Genomic DNA, 12,068 nt, shown 5'->3' on the forward strand with positions numbered 1-12,068 from the left:
CTGAGCGGAAACCTCTGGAGACTTTGCGCCCCACACAAGGTTTCCGTGAGGTTCCCGGAGGATTTGTCAGTTTCCCTACCTGCTTCCACTACCTGCAACCTCCGGCAACCACCTGCAACCTCCGGGAACCGCACGGAAACCTTGGGTGGGGCGCAAAGTCTCCAGAGATTTCCGTTCAGGTTTCCTGTGGGACAGGGGCATTACTCCAGCTTTTTGTGTCTAACCTCGATTGATTTCTCGGACAATCTGGTGTAGTCGGCAGGATCCCTAACAAACGGGATCCGGACAGGGAAAACCTTGCTCGTAGGGAAAGTACCGGTCGTGACCCAGACTTGAGGCAGTACGCCAAGAGGGGACGGGAAGAAAAATATCCCTCGATAGAAAGGGTAAGGGAAACGGGGACATAGGATTAGATCCCAACTAAATCTAAGTAAAATTAAGTAAACGATAAAAGGATCAGACTTTGGAGTGGGGACGTTATGAACTGAGCTCTTAAGAGTTAGAGTACAATTTAAAATAGTAAGATAGTGTTAGAAATTACAGCCATTATATTTTAGTTGTTTAAATACCAAAATGGGTATACATACAGGATAAAGGAAATAAGGGAATAAAGGGAATATAGTGACTATGGTGAGGGTCCACTTACAACCAGTTTACACAGAAGGTGACAAAAATCACAGAAGGATAAAATAGAAGATTAGGCATGAGATATTAGCGCTGCGTGAGATATTAATTGGAAGAGGGTGTGATACAAATTAAAATCTAGAGACAAGAGAATAAATCATCGATTAAACAAATGCTAAAATTAATCCACTCTGCAACAATGTACTGATGTCTATTAGAATCAGTAGGGGCTAAAAGGGAAATTAGAAAAAATAATCTGTGACTCAGAGAGCAGCTGACCACACTGCCAGCCTGTCCAAACCTGGCAGTGCATGTCTCATGTCGGCTCAATTAAAGACGCAGTCACAGGAAGAGGAGCTGGTGTATAATGAGTAAGGGACATTAAAGGAAGTACTAAACCAACCTCTTAACATGCAGCCAGTGCCAATTACAAATATGAGAAAAGCACAAAGTGCTGGAGTAACTCAGCAGGTCAGACAGCATCTCTGGGGGACATGGATAGGCAAGGCTTTGGGTCAGAACCCTTCTTCAGACAGTAATCTGAAGTCCCAACACGAAGCATTGCCTGTCCTTGACCTCCAGAGATGCTGCCTGACCTGCTGAGTTACACCAGCACGCTGTGTTTTTTATTTGTAAACCAGCATTTGCAGTTCATTGTGTGTACAAATATTCGAACTCTGGGAGAAATAATAAAAAGGCAAGGAATGATTGTGACAGACTCTGACCCTGATCCCGTGATGACAGAGGATGGAACCTTGAAAACATTTGGTTCTTTGCCCAGCCGACACATCTTACCTCATTACCATTTTGTGCACGCAGCCCAGATCATCACAGCAACCCTTCTCCTTTCCATTGATTCCATCTACACTTCACGCTGCCTCGGCACGGCCAGCAGCATAATCAAGAAACAGTCTCACCCCGGTCACTCCCTCGTCTCCCCCCTCCCTTCAGGCAAGAGGCACAGAAGTGTGAAAACGCACACCTCCACATTCAGGGACTGTTTCTTCCCAGCTGTATCAGGCAACTGAACCATCCTATCAACAACTAGAGAGCGGTCCTGAGCTACCATCATTGGAGACCCGCGGACTATCCTTAATTGGACTTTTCTGGGCTTTACCTTGCAGTATACACTATTCCCTTTATCCTGCATCTGTGGACGGCTGTATTGTAATCATGTATAGTCTTTCCGCTGACTGAATAGCACACAACAAAAAGCTTTTCACTGTACCTCGGTACATGACATTACATTACATTTCTTTATTTATATAGCACATTTTTAGTCAACTTGCATTGACCCCAAAGTGCTTCACATAATTACATCCACACACACAGGCAAAGGTGGGTGAAGTGTCGTGCCCAAGGACACACACAGGCAAAGGTGGGTGAAGTGTCTTGCCCAAGGACACAACGACAGTATGCACTCCAAGCGGGATGACAATAAAGTAAACTAAACTAGAACCCATCACGACTAGGTACAATGCCCAAGGTGATATTCCTGTTACACACTAATCGTTAGTACTTTAAATCAAGTTAGCTTTCAGGCCTGCTCTATTTAAAGACTGCCCTTTTGATTTTGACACGACATGTGCCAAGTCCAAGCAATTCCATTTTAAGCTGAAAGAAATGGGCAAACTCCACATTTGTCTCTGCATTAGCTCCTCACAGAACATAGAACAGTCTGGCCCTCAATGTCATTTGGCCCTCAATGTCTGAGCTGAACACGATGCCTCATCTGCCTGCATTTGAGCCATATCCTTCAATTCCATGCAAATCCATGTGCCCATTTAAAAGCCTCTCAAATGCTGCTGTCATATTTGCCTCAAGCAGCACTTATGGCAGTGTGTATCAGCCACCTCCGCTTAATCCAACCTGAGCTCCCGGTTGCTAAACACTTCCCACACTGACCTTGCTGTCCTGGGGTACAGCACCTCATATTTCACTTGGGCAGCTTACACCCCATTGCTATGAACATTGACTTCTCTAACTTTAAGTAACCCTTGCTTTCCCTCTCTCTCCATCCCACCCCCTTGCTAGTTCTCCGACCAGTCTAACTGTCCCCGATTAAATTTTATCTCTGTATGCTTTGTTTGTCACCTTCTCCTAGCTAACAACGATCTATTCTACATTTTCCTTGAGCTGCATCCCCTTTGATGTCTCGTTTTCACACCCTTACATTTCCTTATCTGTGTCTCCATCTCCCCTGACTGTCTGACAAAGGCTCTCGACCCGAAACGTCACCTATTCCTTCTATCCAGAGATGCTGCCTGTCCCGCTGAGTTATTCCAGCATTTTTGTCTATCTTCGGTGGAAACCAGTATCTGCAGTTCCTTCCTACAGAGTCACCCATCATCTTCTGTGTAAAAACATGCCCCATACATCTATTTTCTCCACAACTGCTGGGATTTCAGTGGCCCAGCAGAAACATTTCATGCAATTGGCTCAAGCAATGGAGCACATGAGTAATGGAAATACCCACTCTATTCAGGAATTGACACTAAAGCCACTATTGCTTCACCCAGACGGTTCTTAAAGAACATGAAGCAATGATGTGAATAAAGAGACATTTAAAGAACAGTTTTTGAATATCATACTGATTGGGGATGATCAGCCATGACCATATTGAAGGGCGGTGCTGGCTCGAAGGGCCAAATGGCCTACTCCTGCATCTATTGTCTATTGTCTATAACACAGAGCAGGCTTCAGACCATGCAGCCAATCCCACCCTGCAGTGGACAGGTATAATCCAACCTTCCATAGGGCGGCATGGCGGTGCAGTGGTAGAGTTGCTGCCTTACTGTGCCAGAGACCTGGGTTTGATCCTGACTACGAATGCTGTCTGTACAGAGTTTGTGCATTCTCCCCATCACCGGATGGGTTTTCCCTGGGTGCTCCGATTTCCTCCCGCACTTCAAAGATGTACAGGTTTGCAGGTTAATTGGCTTCAGTAAAGATTGTAAATTGTCACCAGTGTGCAGGATAGAGTTAGTGTTACAGGGATTGCTGGTCGGTGTGGACTTGGTGCGCCGAAGGGCCAGTTTTCGTGCTGTATCTCTAAACAAAAAAAAAGAAAGCCTTGCATTCATCTGTTACCATCCATTTAAGGAAGAGCTCATTAATGCCAGGGGAAGTCTATCCCCTCGATGTGCCAAGTAGGTCCTATTTATGTTGTGGAAAAATGAGCCATTGGTGCAGGTTGTCTCAGATATGGAACCAGCAGTTAATTAAATGTAGACTCCACAACATCCTGCGTATCGGGACAAACTGCCCCAATAAACTGGCATGCATGAAAACAAATAATAAAAAAAGACGATAGACACAAGAAGCTGGAGTAACTCAGCGGGTCAAGCAGCATCTTTGGAGAAAAGGAATAGCTGACGTTTCGGGTCGAAACCCAGCTTCAGACAGAGAGTTGGGGAAAGGGTAGCAACAGATATAGACGGTGATATCGAGAGATATAGAACAAATGAATGAAAGATATGTAAATAAAAACATTGATATGCTCTTGCTCATCGCCCATTCTATTGATCTGTGAGGCGGGCTACTCACGGGAGGTCGGTCTATCACATACTATTCCACTCCAGATATTCCAAATGCATTTGGAGCATTTGTATGATTTGCCCATAAGATCTTGAAGGTTTAACCAGTGATCTGTGGGTAGTGAAATCAAAAATACTTCTATCAAGAAATGTCACCACACAGATATACAATGGAAATGCCTTGCCTTCGTGTATAGCTCCTGCCATTAGTTATTTACAGAACAGCACATCTTATCCCTGTGGCAACGTTTCTTTGCTTTCTATATAAAAGACAAACTTGTCTTCTCTGATGAGATATGAGCACTATGTAGTGGGTCCACAATTGTTATCTTCAACATTTGTATAAAATATAGTCAAGAGTGTTTGATCGTCATATGTACTGACAACAGATCAATGGCATTCTAGATTGCAGCAAGTTAACAGTCCTGTAAATGCAATGGGCACAGATTTTTTTTGTTTAGATTAGTTTAGAGATACAGCATAGAAACAGGCCTTTCAGTCCACCGAATCCTCGCCGACCAGCGATCACCCGTTCACAGTAGTTCTTTGTTACCGCTTTCTCGCATCCACTCCCTACACGTTAGGGGACATTTTACAGAGGCCAATTAAGGGCCTGTCCCACTTGGGCTTCATTTGCACGTCATGCAGGTGGCGCGCAAAGATTTTGTGAATCACCAAATCCCGGGGCGCCGCGCGCGACCGCGCGTCACTGCCTATGTCACCACGCACCTTGCGCGCGTAATGCACGCCAAGCGTAAATGTGTCGCGTAAATGACACGCAAATGACGCCCAAGTGGGACAGGCCCTTTAACCTACAAACCTGCAAGTCTTTGGGATGTGGGAAGACATGGAGGAAACGCACAGTCACAGGGTGAACGGCGCAAACTCCACACAGACAGCACCCGAGATTAGAATCAAACCTGGATTTCAGGCGCTGTGAGGCAGCATCTCTACCAGCTCTGCCATAATATATAAAATAAAATAAATTAAAAATATTAATAACCTTGATTCTGGTGTGAAAATTGAACTCTTTACTGCAACCAAAGACAGTCCATAGATGTTCATATTTGCTGGGTTTTGTGTTGTTTAGTAATCTTGAGCCTGGTGATTATTGGAAATGAGCTATTCTAACCTGGTGGTCATGGTTTTCAGGCTTCTGCACCTTCCTCCCGAAGGTAGGAGCGAAGTGAGAGCATGGCCAGAATGGTGTGGTTCTTTGTTGATACTGGCTGCTTTTTGAAGCAACGACTCCTGTAGATCCCTTTGATGGTGGTGAGGACAGGACTTGTGATTGACCGAACAGCGTCTGTTTACCTTTCCATCGTAAGACCTCATCGTCAAAGTACAACACTCACTCATCTGAACTGAGATGTCGTCTGTCCATTTGCCTTCACAGATGCTGCCTGATCTGCTGAAACCAGCAAAAAATACCAGCAGGAAATACCAGCAAAAAAAGCTGGAGTAACTCAGGCAGCATCCCTGGAGAGAAGGAATGGGTGTCATTTCGGGTCAAGACCCTTCCCAGTAGTTTGTCTTTGGCTTCAGATTCCAGCATTACAGACTCCTACGTATCAATTTTACTACGCTTCTTTAAGCAATATCTAAATGGTATTTACCATAATTTACCATATTATATGGGCAGTTCACGGTAGCGCTGCAGTAGTTGCTGCCTTTCAGCGAATGCAGCGCCGGAGACCCGGGTTCAATTCCGTATACGGGTGCTGTCTCTGTACGAAGTTTGTACGTTCTCCCCGTGACCTGCATGGGTTTTCTCCAAGATCTCCGGTTTTCTCCCACACTCCAAAGACATACAGGTTTGTAGGTTAATTGGCTTGGTAAATGTAAAAGAAAATTGTCCCCAGTGGGTGTAGGATAGTGTTAATGTGCGAGGATCACTGGTCGGCACGGACCCGGTGGGCCGAAGGGCCTGTTTCCGCGCTGTATCTCTAAACTAAACTAAACCTAAAGAGAACGATTATCATGATTCTTTTTCTTCCTCTGCATGTTTCAAGATTATTATGTTTCCCTCTGAAACACCTATTCTCAAAGTAATCTAAAATAATTAAATATTTGATTTCTCGGTTGCTGGACACTTTAATTCTCCTTCCCATTCCTACACAGACCTTTCTGTCCTCGGTCTCCTCCATTGTCAGAGTGAGGCAAAATGCAAATTGAAGGAACAGCATCTCATATTTCGCTTGGGCAGCTTACAGCTCATTTGTATGAATATTAATATCTCTCACTTCAGGTAGCCCCGGCATTCTCTCTCTCACTATCCCTCCCGCACCCAAGTTTTCGTTGTCACCCTACAAGCAGCTAACAGTGGCCTGTTTCCTTTATCATCGTTACTGTTTTGCATATCTTTTATTAATTGTTCTTTATCTCTCCACATCACCATCGATATCAATCGTTTGCCTTTTATCCCTAACCAGTTTGAAGAAGGGTCTCGACCCGAAACATCACCCATTCCTTCTCTCCAGAGATGCTGCCTGCCCCGCTAAATTTCCCCAGCTTTTTATGTCTATCTTCAGTTTAAACCAGCATCTGCAGTTTCTTCCGACACAAATTAATTTTCACTCAGGTATCTATTGCAACACCAGTGTGCTGCCCTTGACTTGGACTCTTTCCGTCTGAAGCTGAAAAGCTCAATTTATTCTTGATATTTATTCATATTTTCTTTGCTCCTCCGTCTATCAGGCACAATCAACCAACAATGTGAGCCAGGAATCATTAATAATTTGCAATGGGGAATATTGATAATCAAAAAAAAATTCCCGATGCTGTAAATCTAAATTTTAAAAAGTACTCAGTAGGTAAGGTCACATCAGTCAGAAGGGAAACAGAGTTAATGTTTCAGGTGTAGCCTGACATGCTGAGCATTTCCAGTAGGCTCTATTTGTATTTAAGTGAACATAGAATATTCAATGTTAAAATCTTAAGTATGTGTCCTCCAATGTTGATTCACAATAATCTTCACAACATTCTCATACAAATGATTAGATTATTGAGTTGGGACTAAACACAGGCTACACACACTGCTTTCCACTTCAGGCATCATTTAGTGGATCGAATTACTTGTTAAGGAGCAGTCAGTGTAAATTTAGATCCATTAAAGTAAGCAGCATTGAGAGACAGCAATTGCCAAAATAGAACTTACTAACTGAGTGGGAACACAAGAAACTGCAGGTGCAGTGTTACAAAAAAAACCCCACAAAGTGCTGGAGTAACTCAGCGGGTCAGGCAGCATCTCTGGGGAAGATGAATAGGTTACGTTGCGACTCGGGATCCAAAACATTCAAGCCGATAAAAGACATTTGAACAGGTAGAGTCAAGAGTCAAGAGTGTTTTATTGTCATATGTCCCAGATAGAACAATGACATTCTTACCTGCTGCAGCACAACAGAATATGTAAACTCACTGTGAACAATATGATAAATGAGAGAGAGAGAGAGAGAGAAAAAAAAGGTTTACAGGTCTATGGGCCAAACGTGGCAGATGAGACTTGTGTAGATGGAGCATCTTGGTCGGCATGGGCAAGCTGGGCCAAAGGGCCTGTTTCCATGCTGTATGACTTCTATGACTCCATAAGTTTCTCAACATTTCTCTGGGTATCGATGAAGTCAAGCAATTCCACAACTGGGGCCCACTGTTCCAAATTGCAAACAGTAATAATCATGGACAGACCACTCGGCTGAATAATAGTCATAGGATCAGAGAGCAGGGAAACAGGCCCTTCACCCATTGTGTCCATGCCAACCCTCCTACTGACTCATTTGTCCTATAGCATGGCTAGGATGCTGGTCTTAGTGACTTGTTCAGAAGTAATAGGACTGAAGCAAGCAAAAAATAAAACCTTAAATAAGCTCCCACTTATTCTGTTCACCATTTGTCGCTGCCTCACATTATTATTGTATAACTTCTGAATGAAACAATTCAGCGTGTGAGAAGAATTCTGTTCTCCTGTGCTCCTAGTAATCTCCTCCAGAGATCACCCCAAACATGGTCATTCATTAATCCTCCACTGGATGTTTAGTGTTGCTTTCTCAACGCTAAAGCTAAAAAGCTGAATAATGGTAATTATAGAAATCAGTTTTCATTTTATTAGGAGAGAAATATTTGACCACTCCAAGTTTATCAATGAGTTTATCAAAGCGGATAGGTGCTCTCTCCTAGCTTACAAATGCCTGGTCCATTCTGAGCATTCTGGTCTTAGACAAAAATAACATACGAATAGTAAGATTTTACTGGATTGTATACAAAACAAACAATTCCACTGTATCTAGGTACAAATGTCAATAAAGTATAATTGAACAGCATTGACTGAAGGAGGGTCCTGACCCAAAACATCACCCATCCTCTTCCTCCAGATAGGCAAAAGTGCTGGAGAAACTCAGCGGGTGCAGCAGCATCTATGGAGTGAAGGAAATGGGCAACGTTTCGGGCCGAAACCCTTCTTCAGACTCTGAAGACTCAGAGTCAGACTCAGAGTCTGAAGAAGGGTTTCAGCTCGAAACGTTGCCCATTTCCTTCGTTCCATACATGCTGCTGCACCTGCTGAGTTTCTCCAGCACTTTTGTCTACCTTCGATTTTCCAGCATCTGCAGTTCCTTCTTAAACTCTTCCTCCAGATTCTGCCTGACCCGCTGAGTTACTGTACTCCAGCACCTTGTGTCTACTGACTTTCATAAATAGTCTTGATCTTTGGATTAGGAGAAAATTGTGGATTTCAGACTGCCCACCTGAGGGATACTGGCATTGTGCACATCTTGTTGCTCTTTGTTTTTTAAGTTCGAGAATGGGTTTCCCCATTGTTTGGTGGCATCTTAAATGACTTGGAAAGTTTGGAAATGGCTGGGCTCATCTCAAGTTTGTTGCATTAAAAACTGTATTAACTCATCATGTCCACTTGATGGTGCTCTGGCACAGCAGAACCATTCAAAGCCAAATCAATTCAGGCACAAAGTGCTTCTTCGGGTCAGGCAGCATCCCTGGAGAACATGGATAGGTAATGTTTCAGGTAGGACCCTTCACCTTTTGCTTAAGATTCCAGCATCTGCATTCTGAAGGAGGGTCTCGACCTGAAACGTCACCTATTCCTTCTCTCCAGAGATGCTGCATGTCCTGCTGAGTTACTCCAGCATCTTGTGCCTATCTTTCTTGTTTCCCCGCAGCTGATGTTGTCTGTAAGCAATATCTTTGTTCTATTCAATATGTTCTGCCATTTCATGCTATCGCATGGACTGAATCAAATTGGCTGAAGGCTAGCTTTAGTGATAGTGGTAAACTCAGGAGGAGATAGGCAGAAATGACAAATGCTGGTCTACTGGTGAAATCCAATACTGAGCAGACCATCTTTGGATAAAAATTAATGAAAATGCAAACTGTTATTACCCGGTTATTTCACATTGGGTGGTCCAGAGAAATAAATTATTTTTCTTTGGTTAAAAAAAACTCTAAACAGCTGTCTGAAATCTTGACCATAATAGTACACTTTCTAATTTTCAATGTGAATCTACAAACATGGCATATTATTAAGCCTGATCCTTTTGAAGACATTTACCAATCTGCTCTTTTTCTGCTGTCCTTGTACAACCCTACCCCTCATCGATACCAGGCATCCATACAGAATGTTTAGAACTTTTTATTTATAGTTATCTTTATAGCCTCACTAGACCAAGTGGGACCCGTTGGTTCCCTGTCGCACGGGAGGCCTGGTCCCCCAACGCAATATTCCACCACTCACCCATAGCCCCCACGGGATTACTGGTCCCTGGAATCCACCATGTGCTACATTGTATTCAATACCCTGTTTGTACCCATTCTACTATGATGGAATGGGTGTCCCTGATCTGAAACGTCACCTGTCCATTCCCTCCACAGATGCTGCCTGATCTACTGAGTTTCTCCAGCACTTTGTGTTTTGTTCAAGATGACTTTCCCTCCTGCACTCAAATTCTCTTGCAATTAAGGCCATCACAGCATTGAACTTCCTAATAACTTGCTATGTCTTTTTGTTTGCCTTTACGCTTCTTATCTCGCTTTACTCAATGATACGATCTTATAGCCTCCCTTCTTCTCCCCCTCAGTACATTCTGAGACTACTCTTCCCATGAATCTACCCTCTGGGGCTTTCCCAAGCACTTGGTTGAAGTGCAAAATTTGGTGACACGTTTCTGCAGGCACAGTGCACAACACTCCGCTTGCTACAAAACGTACTCACTCTCAGGAATTAATTAAATTTTTGAGCTGGAAGTTACCGGTTTCCCTTCTAACTTGGTTCTTGGTTCTTGGTTTCTTGGTCCTCCAAAATATTCCAAATGGAATTTAAACTGGAGGTGGTGAAGGGAGGGATTAAGCCAGAAAGGGACATTGGGAAGAAAGAGCTACTTTAAATGTAGTTGCATCTGGTTGGGTAACTATAGCTGACCATTTAACATTTTGTAAAAACAGGTCAAACGGTGAGCTTCATGTCTGTCTTGGAGAGGGTTCCACCCCAGAGAATTCAGAAGTTTGGTGACACTCGCTTCTCTCTCATAGGTCTAACAGCTGCTGCCTGGCCAGCTAAGCTTCTCTTAAGATTCATACAGCGTGGAAACAGGCCCTTCGGCCCATCTTTCCCACGCCAACCAACATGTCCTATATATACCAGTCCCACCTATCCACGCTTACCCATAACCCTCTAAACCTACCCTATCCGTGTACCTGTCCGAATGTCCCGTAAATGTTATGGTAGAATCTACCTCAGCTACCTGCTTGTTCCATAACACACTACCCTTTGTGTAAAATACCCACTACCCTTTGCTGGATTCTCTACCAACAGATGCTGTCCGGCCAGCTATGCTTCTTTCTGCTCCCCAACAGCTGCTGCCCAGCTGGGTTTGCTTCTGATTTTCTCTGTTACCTGTACCTTCCCCAAACAGTTGCTACTGCTCCACAAGTTGCTGCTGGCTCCAAACATCTGTATCTCCATCCCCCTCACCCACCTGCTACTGCCCCCCAGCTACTGTTCAGCCAGGTGTTTCTATTTCTTCCCCAGCTGTTCTCACCATGCTGCTGAACAGCCCGCTGTGTTTCTATTTCTCCCCCTCAACAGCTGCTACTTCCCTTCCACCTGCTGCCTGGACAGCTGTGCTTCTGTTTCACTCTACCTCTGTTTCTGTCCCCAACATCTTTCTCCCTCCCAACAGCTATCTCCCTCACAACTGTTATATCTGCCTCCCCCCTTCCCACAGCTGTATCTGCCCCCTACAGTTGTATCTGGCTCTGAACAACTGTATCTGCCCCTCAACAGCTGTGTTAGCCCTTCAACAGCTGTGTCAGCCCCTCTACCCCAGTGGCCACTGGCCATCAACATCTGTTTCTTCCCCCGCCAATAGCTGCTAGTCCCCCCAGCTGTTGTCCAGCAAGATAGAAACATTGAAAAATAGGAGGTACACAAAAATGCTGGAGAAACTCAGCGGGTGCAGCAGCATCTATGGAGCGAAGGAAATAGGCAACGTTTCGGGCGGAAAATAGGTGCAGGAGTAGGTCATTCGGCCCTTCGAGCCAGCACCGCCATTCAATATGATCATGACTGATCATCCAAAATCAGTTCCCCGTTCCTGCTTTTTCCCCATATCCCTTGATTCCTTTCGCCCTTAGAGCTAAATCTAACTCTCTCTTGAAAACTTCAGTCTCTGCCCTCCAACTGTAACTGCCCCTCAACAGCTGTATCTGCCCTGAAACTGCCCCAACATCTGTTTCTGCCCCAACAGCTGCCTCAAACACCTGTCTCTGCCCCCAACATCTGTTTCTGCCCCAACAGCTGCCTCAAACACCTGTCTCTGCCCCCAACATCTGTTTCTGCCCCAACAGCTGCCTCAAACACCTGTCTCTGCCCCCAACATCTGTTTCTGCCCCAACAGCTGC

This window comes from Amblyraja radiata, chromosome 11 (genome assembly GCF_010909765.2).
Source record: "Amblyraja radiata isolate CabotCenter1 chromosome 11, sAmbRad1.1.pri, whole genome shotgun sequence".
Lineage (NCBI taxonomy): Eukaryota > Metazoa > Chordata > Chondrichthyes > Rajiformes > Rajidae > Amblyraja > Amblyraja radiata.